Below are 20,214 nucleotides of genomic sequence, written 5' to 3'. Positions count from 1 at the left end.
GTGACAGGTATGCATTACTTCTAGTGACTACTAAACAGCAGTCACTGATCTGGTGTGTCAATACTAGTGCTACACAATGTAGTGTTGTTTGCTGAAATCAGTATAAAACTAGTATTGCTATGGCTTTTGCTTGCTTGTGTGTGTCGGGGGTGTAGTGTAAGAGAAGCAATCTGGCTATAATTTCTTTCATTTTCTATCACAAACACCATTGACATTGTGATTATGCATGTGTGTGTGTGTGTGTGTGTGTGTGTGTGTGTGTGTGTGTGTGTGTGTGTGTGTGTGTGTGTGTGTGTGTGTGATGTGTGTGTATGTGTGTGTGTATATGCGTGTGTGTGGGGGGGTGGGCTGTGGTTGGAGTGTATTTATGAGTAAAAAGTTGTCCATAACGTCTTTCACTTACCATCATACACATAGACCTTACACATGATAGGTGGCCATCTTTAGTGGTTTGGCAGGAAGAGGATGTGTGTGGAAGCAGCTGCTCATTACCACAGTGGCACAGTGAGTACCATTGCCATTTCACAGGGCTTTGCTCTGGTTGAGGTAGCGACTGTGGCTTTTTGTATGTGGAGTCTGCATGCCCTCCCTGGCTCTGTGCATGTCAGTCCATGTCCTCTGGTTTCCTTCAGCACCATAAAGATGGTCAGTAGGTGAATTGGCATTCCTCCAGTTTCCCTGAACATGCAGTGTATGTGTAAAATATGTCTGATTTTTATCTGTACATGCATAATAATGCTAGTCACATGTATACGTCTTCCAGATAGCAGTAAAATGCAATTAACAAGTAATTATCTTTTAAAAATAAGACATAAAATACATCACACAACATTCAGACCTTCAGAGTCTCTAGGCATCTGGTGGCCCCTATACCCCATACTGTATAAATGGATTATGACATGGATTTAATGGTAGCTTTTGCCCTCAGCTGCACCCTAACTAAAACCAGACCTGCTCTGATGTGTGTACAAGGGGTTGCTGCGGATTGTGTTTGGGGGCTGCTGTTCCCATTACCTTTTTCATTTTCCTCCCAATCAGTCGGGCTGGGGCAGTGTAATCATTATTTCTTTTGTATTCCTCACAGATGTCACCGGTGTTCAAAGAAGGTTACTACAGCTTGAGTAGGGGCAATGTACTGTCTAGGAGCAACAAGTTGGAATACATTTCTGGGAATATTATTTTTTTTCACTTTCATTACAATCATTACTATTAAACATCAGGCACGTATATAGGTGGCTGCCTTTGGAGAGTAGGGGCATGCTATGTAAGTGTATGACAATGATCATGGGAAATAGATGACTGTAACCATTTGAACATCTGCTTTCATTCCAATCTAACCCCAGAGGGATGCACAGGCAGTGAATGTCTTTTGGGGGAATAGGGAGTCAAGCAGGCATTATCTCCAGGTAGAAGGCATTCATTCTCTCAAAGCTTTAGCTTGTTAGTTTATTCTGACCTAATATTCTGTCAGACTTGAACATTTAGCCTTAGGCACAACTCTTGTCTTTGTTGAAAGAAAATAAAAATTAGACTGAAATTATGTTTGTACTCATGATTTTTGTTCACACTGGATCAAAAGGTTGGGAAAATGCTCTAAACATGCATCCATAACTCTATGGCTTCTGGGTGTATGGCTACCGCAGGACCCTCCCTCCACTTAATTGAGTTATTTCCTACATGGTTACTACTGTGCTGTCCTGGTCGGGTAAAGATGCATGAAAAAGTGAAGTTGAATAGAAGTACTGAATTTCTTTCCTTATTCAAAATATTTGTTCAAGCCATCATTGGAAGAATGCACTTCAGAGCATACAGGAAGACATAGCTTCTTGAAAAAGTTGAAGAGCAAGTTAAAATGTGAGAAAAGGAAGAAAAAAGTAATGTGCACGGTGTGGGGAGTCCTTGATAGGGGGAATGATGGAGGATGCGTGTGAGAGGTGAAACAGTAGGTAGTGAGTGGGGGGTGCCATTGAACCCTTCGCCTTGGGCAGAATTTCGCCTAAGGCCAATCATGTGCATATGGTCATTGTAATATAGCATCACTGCAAATAAATTCAGTCACTGTCAATGCTTATCTGTGAAATGGGCAAATATAGTGTTGTACACAGGCCTTTCAAATTATGAGAGCATTATAGCTACAGGCTGTCTGTGTGTACTACCCATAAAACTGCAGTATGAAATAAAATATTGCTTAGCAGGGTTGGGAGTGAAAGGGTGATTCTTAGACTGGAAGTGTACAGAGGACCCCCAAATTTAGACTTGTTAGGGGATCCCAAAAATGCTAACACTGGCCCTGCAAATGCTAATAAATACCAAGGTGATAAGTAACACACATATCCTTACAATATTATAAAACCTCAACATTTCTATACCGAATTTTCAAAATGACATCTGTGGACCTTACCTGATGAAAAACAGCAGTGATTTTCACCACACTCTTGCTTAGAAAACAAAAGATTTAAATCCCTACTCTCTCCCTGGCTATCCCCATTTACTCTTATGCAAAAAAAGAGATTGCGTGAAAACTCTGGACTAAGACAAAATCTCCCATCCATCTTCAAACCTACAAAGAATTACATAACATCAACAAAAAACAAATTACTCTTAACAAGAAAAACTTTTATCTCAATCCTCAAACAATCCATCATAGTAACCCCCCAAAATTTTGGAACTCTATTAACCAAATCCTGCAGCCTGGTAACCCTTCAGCTCCAAACCCTTGTCCAAATAACGCCCCCACTGAAACCGCTACTATATTCAACTCCCATTTAATTGACTCTGTCATCAAACTAACACAGACCCTTAGCTCCCCAAACCCCATAGATCCCTCCACTCCATCTAAGCAGACCCCAAACTCCCACACTCACTCAGATCTGTCCTCTCCTGCAAACAACAACTGCTCCTTTTCTTTGCAGCCAGTTTCTACTAGCTATATAAAACACCTCCTACTCAAGCTCAAGCCTTGCTCTCCTTCCATAGACAACCTTCCTCCTTTCTTCCTCAAACTGACAACTAACTTCTTAGCTTATCTCATATCTATTCTTATAAACCAGTCTATAAGAATCCACTGTTCCCTTGATCTGGAAACAGTTTTATACCATACCTCTTCATAAGGGTGCCAACTCCACATAACTAACTTCCAGCCTATAGCAATTCTAATCCCCCTCTCCAAAATAATTGAAAATGTGTACATAGGCAACTCATGAGCTACTTACTCAAAGAAAACCTAATTACTAACACACAACATGGATTCTGTCCTTACCACAGCACTATTACTGCATTCATCTCCTTCACAAACTCAATCTCCCTTGCCAGAGACGATAACAAACTTACTTCTTATCTATTTCTTGATCTATGTAAGGCATTCAATATGTATGTCATCCTATGTTACTCTACAAACTCTAACCTCAACCTATCCAATACTGCTATTTCCTGGTTCTCGAGCTATCTCACTAATAGACAACAATCAGTTAAATGTCTCACTTTCTCCCCATCAAAACAGGTGTTCCTCAAGGGTCAATTTTTGGTCCCTTATTATTCAATATCTTCACTAATCACTTGCATTCTTCCTGTCCTAACTACTATCTTATACAAAATGCAGATGACTCCACAGTCATCTCTACCTCAGACTCCCTCTCTGACCTTCATCTCTTCACACAGAACTCCTTTAACTCTATTGAACAATGGTTATCCAATAACCAAATCATCCTAAATCCTAAAAAGACTAAGCTTCTTCTTTTCTTACCTAAATCTCTCACACATCTGAAACCTACCTTCTCTATTTCATCCCATGACAATACTGGCATTAATGCTGAAACACACACCAAACTGCTCAGAGTCATTATAGATGACCAACTCAAATTTGACCACCATGTCCACCAATGCATAAAAAAGCACATCAAAAACTGGGGCTTCTATATAAAAATAGCGACTTTCTCACAAAAGACTCCAGACGTACTCTTACCCAAGCCTTCCTTTTTCCTAGTCTTCTCTACAGTTCACAAATATTAACTAACCTACAAGCCTGTCTCCTTTCCAGACTGGAATCCACCTATAACAAAGTTGCTACATTTGCTGCTAACCATACCTCAAAGACACACCGCTGTCAATCTCTCAATCTCTTAAACTGGCTAGAGTTCCCCTACTAACGTCTCTACTCCCAACTCCTTATGATTCATTCTATCTTAAACAAACCCTCTGTCTGTCCTTCTATCTCCCCACTTATGTCATGCTATGCCCCTACCAGAACTCTCAGAAGTTCCTACCAACAACTGATGAAAATTTACAAACCCGAAAAATCCATAGGCCAAAATTGCTATAGCTACATATGCTCCTTAGCCTGGAACAAACTTCCCTTACACATCAGAAACATAGCCCATGCACAAGAATTTAAAAAAGCATTAAAAATACCTTGGATAGTAATGGTATTTTAAGGTTATTCAATCTGTTACAGTCTTGCATTATTATATTCCATTTGTTCAGTATATTATTTTGGTAAAAGTCTCTCTTGTTTTGAAAAAACAACATTCCAAGATATTTGGTTGAGTCTTTTATCTTAATTGTATTTAAAAATGGGAATAATGATAGTAGTTTGGGGGGACTTAAATGGAATATATTGGTTTTGTTTAAGTTTAGTCTATAATTTTGATTATTTGGATAAATTTGTTAGGGAATTCAAAATAGGGCAAAAGTTGAAGTAAGAACGTGATATTCACTCTATCAAAAGCTTTATGGGCATCTACTACCATTGTGTATACGGGAATTTTTTTTATTTGTGAAGGTTATCATAGCTTCAAGAGTTAAGGTATTGTCACTAGTCTGTCTAAATGGAATAAATCCTGATTGTTCTGGTGATATGATTTTAGACATAATGTTCTTCGATCTGGTAGTATTGACGTAAGAATCTTAGCATCTATATTAAGTAATGAAATTGGTCTGTAACTGCTAGGGTCTTTAGGATCTGATGTTCTTTCAAAATAAAGATGGTTTTCAAGGCGTTAAAGTGTAAGTCATTTATTTTGTTATTTATTATATAGTTTAGTACCTGCTGTAATATTTTGGCAATTAGCACATTCAAACACTTGTAAAATTCTGATGTGAGGCCATCTGCACCTGGAGCCTTGTTTGTTTTTAGATGTTTAATTGTTTATCAGATTATTTCATTGTAATTGATAATCAAAATGAACATTTTACCCAGAGTAATTTATGCATTTATGACCACACAAGTGATAATACATTACAGGTTCTTCAAACAAATACATACATTTCTAGCTAAATTCATATGGGAACCTAAAAAAGCAAGAATCTCATACCAAAAACGTTCACTACGGAAACTAAAAGGGGGAGTAAACTTACCAGATTTTAAGTTATACTATTTCATTATCAATAGTAGCAGGATAATAAAGGTAGCAGAATATGCTCCTTCACCCAACACATGGTCTCCAATATGGCTGAAAATATATTATAACTATATAAAATCTCTAGAATTTAGTACTACAGCTCTCCCTTTTCTAACCAAAAAAGACATAGCAGCATACAAGATCATTGATCCTTTAAAACACTTCATCAGCATACTTCAAAAGTTGTTTATTTCCCTTGACCTTGGGCCAGCATTGGACATTCTTCAACCAATCCATAATAACCCAAATCTAAAAATTAATAACTTAATGATAAACCTCAATAACTACTTCTTATTAAAAGACATGAGAATTCGGGCTATCTACCCTTAGTTTGACTATACAATCCCAGAGCTGAGATCTCAACTTAACTTACCAATATCATACACAATTATCATGAAACAAATTAGAGAAATATGTTCTATACACCTTCAAAACATTAAATTAAATTAAAGTAGATATAAAAAATTGTGAAACTGGGATACAATACTATCCAGGGAGAAAATGATATCCAACACATATAAATTAATATCCGGGATTAAATTCCAAAATATACTCATTTCTAACTATTGGTTAAAAAATAACTCAGTAACTGAACAACAATTAAACTAGGCTTTATCCTTGTCAATTATAGCACTACCACTGAAAAAATTAACATACACACAACTCATGATTAACAATAATGCTTATCTTATACCTCTAGTACTATGCAAATTTAACTCTTCCAACTCACCATATTATCCATATTGTAGATCACAGGAAGCAGGTCTAATACACATGTTTTGGACCTGTAAATGTGTATTTAAACTATGGAATTCATTAAAAATCCAACTACAAAACAGGGATATAAAAAAGTAACATTTACATGGGAATACACACTCCTTCATATTCCCTCTCCAGAAATACCCAAAAGCCAAACGATCATTCATATCTCATTATTCCTACTAGTGAAACTTTACATAGCATCCAAATGGGGGGACAGACTGAACATCAGCTGGGTTGATTTCAAAAAGATGCCAATCAAACATCTACTATCTCATAAGTGGGTAATTGATGCAACAATAATATTATCAAGAAACTAGAAATTTGGGAACAGGTCTTTAACATACTGCTTGCTTAATCCACCCACATTAACATAAGTACACAGGTCTTTATTCTCAAAGATACATTTATAACATATGTTTGGATATGTTTTGACAAGAACTTTTTTCAATATTGTAAGCTCACTAAATGGTTGTGATAACATAATATATGGCACTTTTGTACAGTGGTAAATAATTTAGTTTCATGATTTTGTTTAGGTATTGTTCACCCATAATAATCTACCCAGTATACTCTTACATTGTGGGCGGCCACAGTGGTGCAGCGGTTAGCGTTGCTGCCTCACATCAAGAGGTTCTCTGGTTTGATACTCAGCTGGGGTGCCTTCTGTGCTGAGTCTGCATGTCCTTCCTGTGGTCACGTGAGTTTCCTCCAGGTGCTCTGGTTTCCTCCCAAAGACATGCTGTAGGTGGATTGGACTCTCTAAGTTGGCCCGTGTGTGTGTGTGTGTGTGTGTGTGTGTGTGTGTGTGTGTGTGTGTGTGTGTGTGTGTGTGTGTGTGTGTGCCTTCTGTAGATGGTTAGGTGCCAGGCTGGCAACTCAACACCATAAAAACTCCACTGCCAATCATGAGCAGATAGGTGATCCGCTGTCAAGATGCCTAACCGGGAAAAGCCGAAAGACTAAAAAGTATGCTCTTAGATTGTATTTGTTATGTTTGATCTTGTATTTTGGAAAAATCAAAATAAAGAAATTTTTGGGGGAAAAAAAAAAGCATGAAAAATACATTTGTTTCAGACCCAGACCTGTCACTATAGGCAGCCTAACCCAAACCACCCTCCCTAATTCCATTTCTCTCTCCCAATCTGTTTGCTCTGCTATCACTTTACTAGTATCTAGCATTCCCTCCTTATTATTCTGATTAATACTCTGTTATTTAGATTACCTTTCAAATCTCATAGCCCATAATACCGATGTTTAAAATGTAGAGACGACATTATCCAACATCTCACAATCACGAATGGCTGAAGTTACCCCATGCAAGTAGACACTTGTCCAACACCGAACACAAACACACCGGCCGATATAACAATGACCTAGGTGGGGGTCTGTGCTGTCCCCAACTATATAGACCAACTCTGGGATCACACTATAGTGGGGAAAATGGCATATTTCTACATGCTGGGCAAGTGTTCACTTGCCCTGGGAAACTTCAGCCATTTGTGATTGTGAGTTGTCAGTATTGTCGTCTCAACACTCTGAATGTTGGTATTATGGGCTATGAGATTTAGAAGGCAAACTGTATATTCACATAGCTACAAACTCCTACTACAATACTCTAAACTTCTAAACCTAGACACAGCACTATGCTGTCTCTCATCCTTCCAGTCGTCTCAGAACATGACCACCTCCAACTTCTTCTCATAATTTTTATACATAATTACTTATTTGACTGTGAGCTATTGAACCTTATCTGCACTCCTACCCTGTGACATGTGTTTCCTGCTTGTGAATTTAATCTCATTGTATTTTTTCATTATGCCTGTGAGTACTTTTCCTTCCCTGTATAATTAAATTGTGTAATTACATACCCTGACAATTTGTATATAATTTTCTTCCTATGAAGTATATAAATTGTAATTATGCATTTTTTTTTGTTTCTTTGTGAGCTTATGAAGTATTACTATGCAATTGTTTCTTCTGCGGAGCTTTTCTCTCCAGGCCTCTGCTGAAAAATGGCACTAGCCCAGTCAGACTTTCCCCATCAACAAATGTCAAATAATTAAATAATAAATAAATAAATACATAAAGAAATAAAATGTATATTCTTGACTTGTTCTTCAGGTTTCCCCTTCTGCCTCTCCCTGAAGTCATACTCACTGCTTGTTGTACATGATCATTGTCACCAGCCTCCTGAAAGATTTTTCAGTGTTTGTTATCCAAGCTCATTTCCTCCCACCTCCCAAATTCCTGTTCAGTTCTTATCCTTCAAAGGAAGTAACAGTGTTCAGATTTGGTGCTTAATATCTCCATGCTGTAGGGCTTGCTCCAGATCTGCAGTTACTGTTTTTTTTCTATACTTCTCTTGTAGGTTTCTTCTGAGCACTTTTGTTTCCTCCCACCTCTCAATGACTTGCTGTTTGACTGGCTTTTCCAAATTCTGTATGCATATTACCTTTGCCTTTGTTTTTCCCCATATTATGCCACCTATAACTGGAAGGGGCCTGCTAGATAAAATCACTTACCAAAATGATCAGCATGACTTTGGGATGTCATCCCTAAGAGTTGACCCAGGTGTTCGAGATTTGGGAAGTTATGTGGCAGTGACCTAACTTTTGACCAACGTGTGTCCACTGTTGTAAGAAATCTAGGGATCTCATTGTCCCCGTTTACTTAGCCCTCATTAGGCCAATCACTGAATGTTATGCTCCCTTTGGTATGTATCTGTCTAGACAGATGCAACATCTGGAACATCCACAGTGATACCTTACTAAAAGGATAGAAGGACTGTCTCAGCCCTATCGCTATACCCAGTATCCTAAAGACTGCTAAGAGGTGACCTGTGTCTGTCATACAAGACATCCTCCCACACATTACCGATGGATTTACTGCACATAAGCAAATCAATTGGCATCAGAAATACTTGGTCTAGGGATCTAAACCTCTTCTGCAACATCTAGAGAAAGCTTTGGATGGATAGTTATACCTCGCAAACAATTCCACTGCTCTGGAACAGACTTCCCATTCACATAAAACAAAGTCTATCCCTGTCCATATTGAAGCACAACTTAGATCTCTGGATGTGAAACAGAAAAATTAACCTCAGGACTACCCTCTGTACTATTAATGGACAAAGGCTGCTCCTAAGTGCTTTATCCTATGCATGGGTCTCCTCAAGCTATTTATGGTATGTTCCAGTTATTCTTATTATGGGTAATATATAATTATCGACTATGGGATGGGAAGGGCAATCTAAAACCAAATGGGATAGGTTATTTCCAGCATAAAAAAAGGAAACTGGCAAGGCATACAATGGCTTGCAAGGGCAGCTAGCCTAGTGCTTACCTATGAAGCTATAAACCATTAAATTCTTGCCCAAAAGTCAAGTGCATTAAATTCTGGAATGTACAGAGATTCCCTTTTTCTATTCTATTAGCAATATTTTTATGATCAAGTATTCAAAAATGCAAAAGACATATGTTACTTTATATTTTTGACAATAATTTGTTATAATAGCAGTACCTATTTGTTAACTGGTACATTATTTTGTCTTCTGACATTATATATTCTAAAATAATGCAAACTAGCTTACAGCCACATTGTTTTAACTGTCCAAAAGAATGTGAGAACAAATCCATAAAGTGTAATGTTGTGAAAAAATGTATTAGATTTTAATGAATTATTTGGATGTCACACTAACTCATTCTGGTGTAAGATGACTTGTATTTTAAAAAGTGGAATTTGTTTTATAGGTCTTCATTTGTATGTAATTGGATGCTTTATACCTGTGTTTTATAACACATGCCCAGGTAAAACACTTTATTTGGTCCTTACTTTGATTTGGGGTTTACATTTGTATTTACTTTCCATTTGTATGCACTTTATATTTATTATTTAATGTTACTCATTTGATTTAAACTGCAAATGCTTGTTTTGTATTTTCTTTCATTTTTTAATTTTTTTCTCTTGTGCTGCAGTTTCTTACAAATGTTCTGCAATGAGCAATAAACCTGTAATACACAGCTTTGATATTTGATCAATGAAACTGATAGATTTGAAATGAAAATGATATAGCTGGCTAATAATATCACTTAGGTATTGCAGAATTACAGTTATTTAGCATGCCGCTGATAGTTCACATTATATGAATCCTTATCCCCCTGCCCTATTGCAGCAGTCCATTAGAAGTGCAAGCCATTTAATACTGACAAAACATACCTATTTCAGTTCCTCAAAGATGTCCATTTTCTGATGATTTATGTTTTCTTCCTCCCACTGCTGTTTCTAAATTTCAGGTCTACACATAAGCATTACATTCAGGTGCTGTATATTTTATTTATTTGTTTATTTATTTCCTTTTGATAACTGGCTTGTCTCTCTAGACCAGGCACATTTTCATTGGCATTTACCAAGGAATTACAAACCATTTCTTATCCCATGAGATAAGTAGAGCAATAACATGATAAATTCAAATCCTATCAAGTAAATGTTAAATATATAAAGTAAAAAAAAAAAAAAAAATATATATATATATATATATATATATATATATATATATATATATATATATGGTTCTAGGTCATAAGATCGACAGCCACTTTCACCGACAACAGAAACATCGACACCACATTACCGACAAACCATAAACACGACACCTCACATGCCCGACAAACAAGTAACCGACGGTCCACAAACACGAAACCCCATACACTGCACACACCACAATAACAACAATCAACTAACAAAACACATCCCCTTATCCAAAACCACACACAGAACACAAGCACACCAAAATCCTCACAAACCCACACTAAACCTCACACACACAACTATGTACAACCCTAACCCAAACCCTTACCCTAAGGTCCGTCACTATCGCATACTCAGCTAACCAGCCCTAACCCTAACTCACTTAACCCGCCCCTAACCCAAAAATACCACTCCCGCAAGACACTTACCTAACCCGCCTAACCCTAATTCACTTAACCCGCCTAACCCACAAAATACCACTACCGCACACTTACCTAACCCGCGCCCTAACCCTAACTCACTTAACCCGCCCCTAACCCAAAAAATACCACTACCGCACACTTACCTAACCCGCGCCCTAACCCTAACTCACTTAACCCACCCCTATCCCCACAGACTGTCACTATCCACACTTACCTTACTCGCACCCTAACGTCCGTCACCACCGCATACTCACACAGCCTTCTTTCCAACTCACTATCCCTGGCGTCGGCATGTTCATCCGTAGCGTCGGTCTTCCGAGTGTCGATCATCTGGCACCCGCTAATCTGTTGTCGGTTATATCGGCTGTCGATCTTCTAACCTAGACCCATATATATATATATATATATATATATATATATATATATATATATATATATATGTATGTGTGTGTAGGATGCAAGACCAGAATCCATGGTTCAAGTAAAGAAATTTAATTGTGAAGCTTAATCAAGATTGTTAATGAGCATTATAAATCCATAGAAAAGCTTTGAAATTTGCCTGGTGTTGAGAAACATGCCTGGTAATTGAGTGCTTTCGTTTGTTAGGCTTGCAAAAATCGAATTTCACCAGAAATACAAAGATACATAGTAGTGACCTGTGTTTTTAACTGTTGTGTTTTGATGTGATTTCCTACCTGATCCACTTTGGGTAGCACTTAACGTTTAAGCTGCCATTGAGGCCGGGGGGTGGGGGGTGGGGTTCAGGGTTTGGCTTTAAGCAAGATTTGCCATCTGAGTTCCTGGACCTGAAAGAGGGGATTGAACTCTCCAAATAGGGTGGAGGCTTGCTCTAAAATCAGAAAAAGGAATTTGGAGACGTGGGGACAAGCCATGCTGTGTTTAGCAAGAACTTTGCAGGTGTCTCTGTTGTGGATGGCTTGGTAGTGTTCTTTTACCCCATCACTAAGTTGCCGAGTGGTATTTCCAATGCAAAATGCTCCGCATTGGCAGCATACATCGAGATATACTATGTTTGTAGAGTTGCAGTTGAAGGGTTTCTGAAAGCTTATTTTAAACTTTTGTGCTTCTAGAGTGTATAGGCTGCCTGCTAAAATGTATTGGCAGCAGACACAACTTTTGCACTTGTACGTTCAGGGCACTATGGTGGTGGGTTTAGTGGCAGTGGACTGACGGATTTCAAACAGTGTTTTGAGGGACCTGTTTTTTTTTTTATATGAGAAGGCTGGGGTGGGGCCTAGTGCTTTACTAAGCTCGTGGTTGGTGTAGATGATAACCCAGTTTCTGACAATGGATTCTGTAATGGCCATAGAATTGACAGGCATGAGGATCGGGAATCTAGTGCAGTCACCGCCTGGGGATCTGTTATGGGAGTTGAACCCATGCTTCAGAATGGGCTGGTGTCGGGTAGGTCTGTTGCTGGCAACTGCTTTATTGCTGGAGTTAATGAGACCCTCAGGGTAATGCTTGTCTAAAAAAAGTATTTTTAGGATCTGTCACTCTGCTGTGAAGGTGTCTTCTTCACTGACAATGAGACTAAGCCAGAGAAATTGACCTTTTACAATGTTTTTTTCATAAAGGAGGGGTGCTGGCTCATGTAGTCCAGAGAGTTGTTGTGAAATGAGCTTTATCTGTGAATGCTGGAGGGCAAGCACTTGGTCAGTGGGGTTATGGAAAGGGTTATGTCCAGAAAATTAACTAGTTGCCCTTTGCCTGAGATGGTAAATTCTAAGTCGTTGATGGTCTTACTAATTTTCTTTAAGAGTTCATAAAGTTCTGTGGGAGTGCCCTTCCATATGAACAGTATGTCATATATATAGGATCTGTATAGTATGACATGTTTGTAACCTACCGGGTGGATCAGGGTGTCTGATTCCCAGGAGGTGAGAACCAGGTTAGCATAGGCAGGAGCCATGTTAGTTCCCATAGCTACTCCTCTCATTTGTTGGTAGATAATTCCATTAAGGAAAATAAGTTGTTGTTGAGTACTAGCTAAAGAAGGGCTTTGTAAATGTGTAATTGCTGTGAGTCAGTGGCAGTGTGTTTGATAAGATAGATGCATACCAGACCTGTGCCTTTTTGGTGCAGGATACTGATGTAAAGCACAACTATGTCAAGAGTGACAAGGATGCAATCTCTGGTGGAGCCCTGGAGCCTGTGGATTTTGTTTAGAAACTCCCAGGAATCATTTAGGTAAAAGGGTGCTACTTGCACCAGAAGTCAAGTAATGCTGAAATGAATTCAGTCTTGGTCTTCTTTGATGAGACATTCGTGGGGGGGGGGGGGTTGTTTTCCTTATGTGGTTTGGGGATACAAAACACAATACTGATCGAAGGGCTCTTCACTGACTTGAAGTCAAGTTTGTAGTCAGTGATTTAGCCTTGTTGATACAGGTCATTGAAGGTATTGTCTATTTCTTGGAAGCTGTGTGAAACTTCATGGGGGGGGTGACAGTTTTGTAGTTAGAACTGTCTGAGCGGGCGCTTCCATTTTATCCACATACTTGCTGGTTTCCATATTGGCATTGCCTGTGCCTTTGTCCGCATTCATGATTCTAATGTTGAGGTTGTTGTGGAGGTGGTTAAAGGCTTGTCTGTCTTCTGGCATTAGGATGAACCACTTGGATTTTGGCGCATGGGCCAGAGAATCTCTAATATCTTTTTCGCAGACTTTGGCAAAAATATTGAGAGTGGTGTGGAGCAGGGGGTTAAACACGTTCCTTCTTATGAGTGCTATGGCAATATTGCTGTCGAGTTTTTTGTCGCTGCTGCAGTAGTGTTTGGCCTAAGAGTGGGCTCTGGAGAGGGTCATTATTATTCCCTGAGGGGAGTTGGGCGGAAAAGTGAAAAGGACATTAAACACACATTATCACTGTCATTACCAAAATCAACCCCAACATGAACACCAGCATCACAGCCTTTGCTGCTATTATTAAGCAAGTCACCTTGGAAATCAAAGTAATTAAACATAAAGCCTTGTTTTAAATTCAACTTTCTACAGTATAATTTTAAGTCAAGAATGACATCCGTTACAGGAGCTTGTTGAGCTGGGATAAAGTTGAGCCCTTTGTGGAGCACTGCTAGGGTGCTCTAGTCAAAATAACATTTTTTAAGGTTAAAAATGGATTTGACTGGGGTGCATGTCGTTAGTATAGGAGGAGTTAGTATCGCCACCATCCTCGTGTGCAATGTCTGCCTCTCCCCCTCCCTCTCCCTTGGGTAGTGTTGTTCCTCATCTGGTTGTTGTCATGGCCCAACCATAAAATGGTTTGAGAATATTGTTGGGTTGTTTGAATTCCCTCTCACCCTGCCCCTGCCTTGGGTTCTGGGGTTTAAAGTCTGCATTGGGATGGTGTCTGGCACCAATTGTAAAAAATTATATATTGGTGGTTACTCACATTATTTGGATCCATCTCAGTTCTTTAAGCTTTCAGAGCTCCATTGTTAGGATAAATCCTGGAAGGATGCTGTTGGTGTGGGTCTCCCACTGTAGCTGCATTGCCATTGTAGATATTACTACTGCTGTTCTGATCTACCTTACTTTTGTCTGTTGTGGTTGGGCATTCCATCCTTGTGGTGTTGTAAGGTGGTCCTGCATCGCAAGTGGAATTGTGTTGGGGGCTGTTCCACAAGTGATGTAGGACCACCTTGAGCAATGTTTTTGGTGGGAATAGGCCTTGTTATTTTATTTTTTTTAAGACTAGAAGAAAAGGCAAAGATAAGGAAAGAGGAGAAGAAGGCCATCACAGCAGGTGTAGCCACTGAACAAATATTACAACACATGGCAGACAAAAGTTGGAGAAACATAGTAAGAACAGGTAAGTTACACACATGGCACACTGTACAACATGGGCAATGAAAAATTGTCAAAATGGAGACGATGCATACCAGCCCTGGTGAAATGTAGAAAAACATATCTACCTCTGCACTATCGTGGTATGACATGTTGCAAACTGTGTGGCAGTCATACCCGTATGTGTATGACCAATGGTAGATGTTTGTTGTAGGGTATTAAATAAGGATCACAGTACACACTGGATAAATAAACACATACCCAAGTAGTCTGTCAGCAGTGCAAGTGTAAGACAAGCAACATCACATGTGAATAAATGCAAATCTAGGAATGCTAGATAACTCCAGTAGAGGGCAGACGTGAACCTCTGATGGTGCATGTAAATGGCAAACAACCAAGCACAGTGGCAAACAGAGATACTGCAGCAAAGTAGTAAAATGGCTGCTCAATACACAATTAAGTGTATACAACCCAAACAAATGTATAATGGAATGCACATATGTCACACAAATATGTCATGTCAAAGGCAACACACAGGTGTGGGTGTATATGTATGACTGTCAGAGGATTAAAAGGAATGCATGTGAAAGCAATTTCAATACAGATACACACACCAATGACATGCAAGAATATTTGCAGAAATCTAACACTACAGCTTAAAAAATATCAGGTTATGCGGATGAATTTTAACGACATACACTGGTTAACTCACAAGTATAACAAGAACAAGGATGTATTGCAAGCAACAGTGAGCGACTTTTGCGCAGATGTTCTGCATCTGAAAAATGGCCAATACATTTGGCACATGTTGACCATGTCAACAATGTAATGCATGACAATGGTCAATAACTGCAACAAAGGCAAACATCTGCAAAATATATTATGTAAATATGAAGGTGGAAGGGAGGTGGACAGCCTGGGCCCACATCAAGGAAGACGATGAAAAAGCAGGATAACAAGGTTGGGTTACACATTGCAAATGCATGTGTACAACACACAGAGTGCTGTCAAAGACAATCTAAAATACATTTAAGCAAATGGCAAATGCATGTCACATGGCCAGACTGCAATGCTGATGTCTTCCAAAATGGGCATGCAGTAACTCACACATACACAGTAATGCGCAATCATGTAACGTCAACAGGCATAGGTAAGCAAGCTTATCATTTCAATTACATACACATAACTGTCATGGCAATATGGCATAAATAACTGCTTGTGTATGTCATGAACCCTGCTGATTACTGAGCAGGGGACACTCTTGTCAGCATCACTACAGCACATCAGCAATAAGTCAGTGAATGCTCACGTCAAAGATACAGTGTTGTTTAGCATGGATTGGACTATGTGCAGAGACATGTGCAATCATCAGTTACTGTGTACAAATATTTCCAGAAAGTACAAACTTATGTGAATAAGGAATGGATGTGGAAATGTAACACAGAGCAAAGACAGTGCAATGTACTATTACTGAATAAATTATCCTTATTATGGTGTCTACATTAATGTTAAATGGGTGTTATAATGAAGCCAAAAAAGAAGGACTGTCCATAGGCATGACAAACATGTATATGACCAAAATAAGAACAGCAAAACCAACTTAAGAACTTCTTCAACCAACACACAGACACCAGCTCCAAAAACAGATGAATACTTTATTGAAAGGTTTAGTGCTTTCTTCCCCTGATAGGGACTTCCTCAGAACAACTTACAATGAATTATCCAGCCATTAAATACTCATCACCCAATAGTTAATCAAATAATCACATAATTGTCTCAAATCAACTAGAACCATCATTACAAGCATTAAATACTTTAAGACACATGAATTGCACACAATACATAAATACAAATGTATTACTATAGAATTACCATTAAAATCTTAAAAAGTTAAATCATTTACACAACCCTAACCCATTAAATGTTTTAACTTCAAAGTGCATGCTATGTTACTGGCTTCATTAATACTTGGATACTGAGTTGCATCCAATCTTAAATGCCACTTCAACTAACAAATATCCAGGTGCAAATCAACAATTTTCCCCTGGGGGTCCTTTGTCAACTGTTCAATAACCAAAAACTTAAAACAATGTTAACCATGTTCCCTAATGTGCCTATACAGGGCATTAGTTATTTTCCCTTTTCTAACATCATTTACATGTTCACTAATGCAACTTTTAAAATACGTACAGGTCTTCCCCACATAAAAAACAGGACACTTTTGGCACTTGGCCATATAGACAACATTAGAACTGCAACAATTATAGTGTCCCTTAATGGTAATATTTTTACCATTAAATTTAAACTTGTCACTAGTTTCCAAAATGTAGTTACACCAATTACATCTCCCACACTTAAAATTCCCTTTGGGTCTATTAGAACTTCCAATACTAATACCCTTGTTTTTTAACTCAAATAGGTTTTTGGAAGACCTATCTTTTCTAAATACTATTTTGGGAGGGACCTTACCCACTCTTTGCTCAATGTTCAAATCATAACTAAAGCTGTCCCAATGGTATCATTGGCTGCACAGAATGAAAGCATGTTATCTGTGGCACGGTCAGTAGAATCCCTGCCCCCCCAGTACTACAGCAGTGCTATAGTACAAGCAGGGTTCTGTGTGCCATGACTGTGCTTTGTCAATTGCCACATGGGAGAGGCAGGTCCCCTCTCAACAGAACCAACCTTGCCCATCGAGCATCAATGTCTATGCTCCAATGTGCACACACTTCCAGTGTTGGTCCATCTGCTGTGGGCCTGGCAAGCAGCACCAGACAGTCAAGTGGCAGTCATGCTCCTTCACCTCCACACTGGTGTCACCCTGTCAGTCTCTTTTGTGGAGCAACCTAAACCAGGTGTTTTCATATGTGGTAGGGCAGACCAGACTGCAGTGTGAGCTATCAGCATGGCCACCCTAGACTGAATTACAGTAATAGGGGCACGTCATCCCCTGTGTCCAGTAGTGTAATTCTCATCCCAGGACAATAATGATTGCTGATTTGTATATGTTCATAATGTTATATATTATGATTATGCTGTTATGTCTGATGCTCAGTGTGTATATCTGCTGGGTAATGGCCATTAGATGCAGTCTATGCTGCTGTGGTGGGGCAAAACCTCAACATCAGTGTTTAATGTGTGTACTTCTGTGTGTGTGGTTTGTCATGACTCAAAGTTGTGGGTCAGACACTGCCATGTTATCTGGACCTGCACTTGTGGTCACACCCTACTTTGCATAAGCCTGTGTTTTATGCCTCCCTATGTCCTCTTGTACCTCCTGTGGTAACTGCGGATGTCATCTTCAGAAATCTGGAGTTCTTGGGATAGTTCACCCACACCTGCAGATGGAAGACCACCATGTGCTCTAGTTATCATGTTGTGTAGCATGCCACACACTGTTATAATCAGTGCTGTCTTATCAGATGTGGATTGCAATATAACCTTGGATATGTCCGGACATCTGAATCTAGCTTTCAGTAGACCAAACACGTGTTCTGTGGTATTTCCAATTGTTGCATGTCATCTACTGTAGGCATTCTCCACAGGGTTGGCTGATTCATGGTACGGGGTTATAAACCATGGCTTAAGTGGTTTAACCACATCACGTGTTGTGGGGAGTAAACACACATGTTACCAGCATGCATATTGTTGGGAGGCATGCCCTTAGCTTACATCCTAGCTGTTTTCCTGTACTTACCCAGTAGTAGTCCCTTAGGTATTTTATCTTACTGGAATGGATCTCTCAGACCACTTTCCTTCCATATAACAGGATCATGTACACTTCCAGGGTGTGTTGCCATGAGTTTTATTATGCTGCCATCTACTGTACACACAAATCTGCAGTTCAGGGATGGCCAGCCCTTTCTGTTTATATATCAGTCTGCTTCAGGATGTGCATGTGATCTGTTGTGCCAGGTACATAGGGAAGTTTGTGATGTTATTGAACTGGTGGATTACAGTTCTCTGCTCCATGAGGGTGGATGGAAAGTGTATGTAGTCATTCACATTGCTGCCAGGAATTTTACTAGGATATAAAGACAGCTGTCTGTGATACTCCTGCAGTATCCACGTGTCTTTGGAATGTCCCAGGTGCAAGTCACACAGGCTGAGACACACTTTAGTTTTATGGGGAGGGTGGGGTTTCCTTGCATGGTCAACACAGATATGCATGAGGCACACAAGTTACAGACAGTCTGCACCAGCTATCTGTGTAAGAGGTACCTGCCAATTATTTGTTGGTCTGACAACTGATTTAGTTGCAGCCTTGCTCTCACTCTAGCTGTCTGCTTTCTAGGGCATGCAATCACATCCTCATTCATAGCTTGTATTACTGCAGCCTATTACAGTTCATTAGCTGCAGGACTGCAGCCTGTTGCAGTTCATTAGCTGCAGGTTGCATTTTTCTTTTTTTTTTTTTCATTTTTTCCCAGTATTCTTACTGAATACGATAGAATCCATAGTAGTAGCTTCTGTTCTTTGTGAGACCATATAGCATATGATAACAATTTCAGAAACAAAGTCAGCATTCCAGTTTACTGCATTTAAGTTGCATTGGGCACACACTGGGCCAGATTCACGAAGGCTTGCACGGAGTCTAAGAGTAGAGTAAGACTCCATGCAGCCAACATGTCCGCCGAGCGATCCAGGAACAGCCGGTAGGGGTGTGCAACAGAGCTCTCAAAACTAGTCCTACACGGACAGGGCTTGGATATGCAAATTACCTCAATTGCAGGTGAAAGCTATGCAAATGAGGTAAATTTGCGATCCAGGAAACCCAAACCTGTCCGAGTAGGAGTAGTGTTATTTGCAGAAATGTACTCAGTTGACAACTGAGTATGGTTCTGCAAATAGCAAAACGGAGCCGTGACAGCTCCAAAAAAAGGATGCATTTACAGGAGGAAGCATGCCAATGGCCAAAAATATGGCCATTGGCAATGTGAAGTGATGCAAAATAAAAATAAAATAACTTTTTTTTTCATCCCGATCTCCGGGGTTTAAGCGTAGCTGCACCCTAAAAACCAGAAAATCAATAATTAAGATCCACAAATGTGGATTTTATTGCTGATATGAATTTACAATGCAAGTGAATGGCAGGCTGAAGACAACATGGCCACCGAGTAGAGGTTGCTAAGGGGGGAAGCTCAGTCTAAGAGATGTAACCAAGCATTAGTAGGCAATCCTATGCAAATGAGGGTTAGGATAGTGAATTGCAAGTTTACATAGCAAATGAGCACAGTCAGTGGAGTGTAGGAGTAGGATAAGGGGAGTAGCAGAGTAGACGATAGGTGACATCACGA

Source organism: Protopterus annectens, chromosome 14.part0 (assembly GCF_019279795.1).
Source record: "Protopterus annectens isolate FY-2018-M chromosome 14.part0, PAN1.0, whole genome shotgun sequence".
Taxonomy (NCBI): Eukaryota; Metazoa; Chordata; order Ceratodontiformes; family Protopteridae; genus Protopterus; species Protopterus annectens.
Note: the sequence above shows the minus strand (reverse complement) of the source record.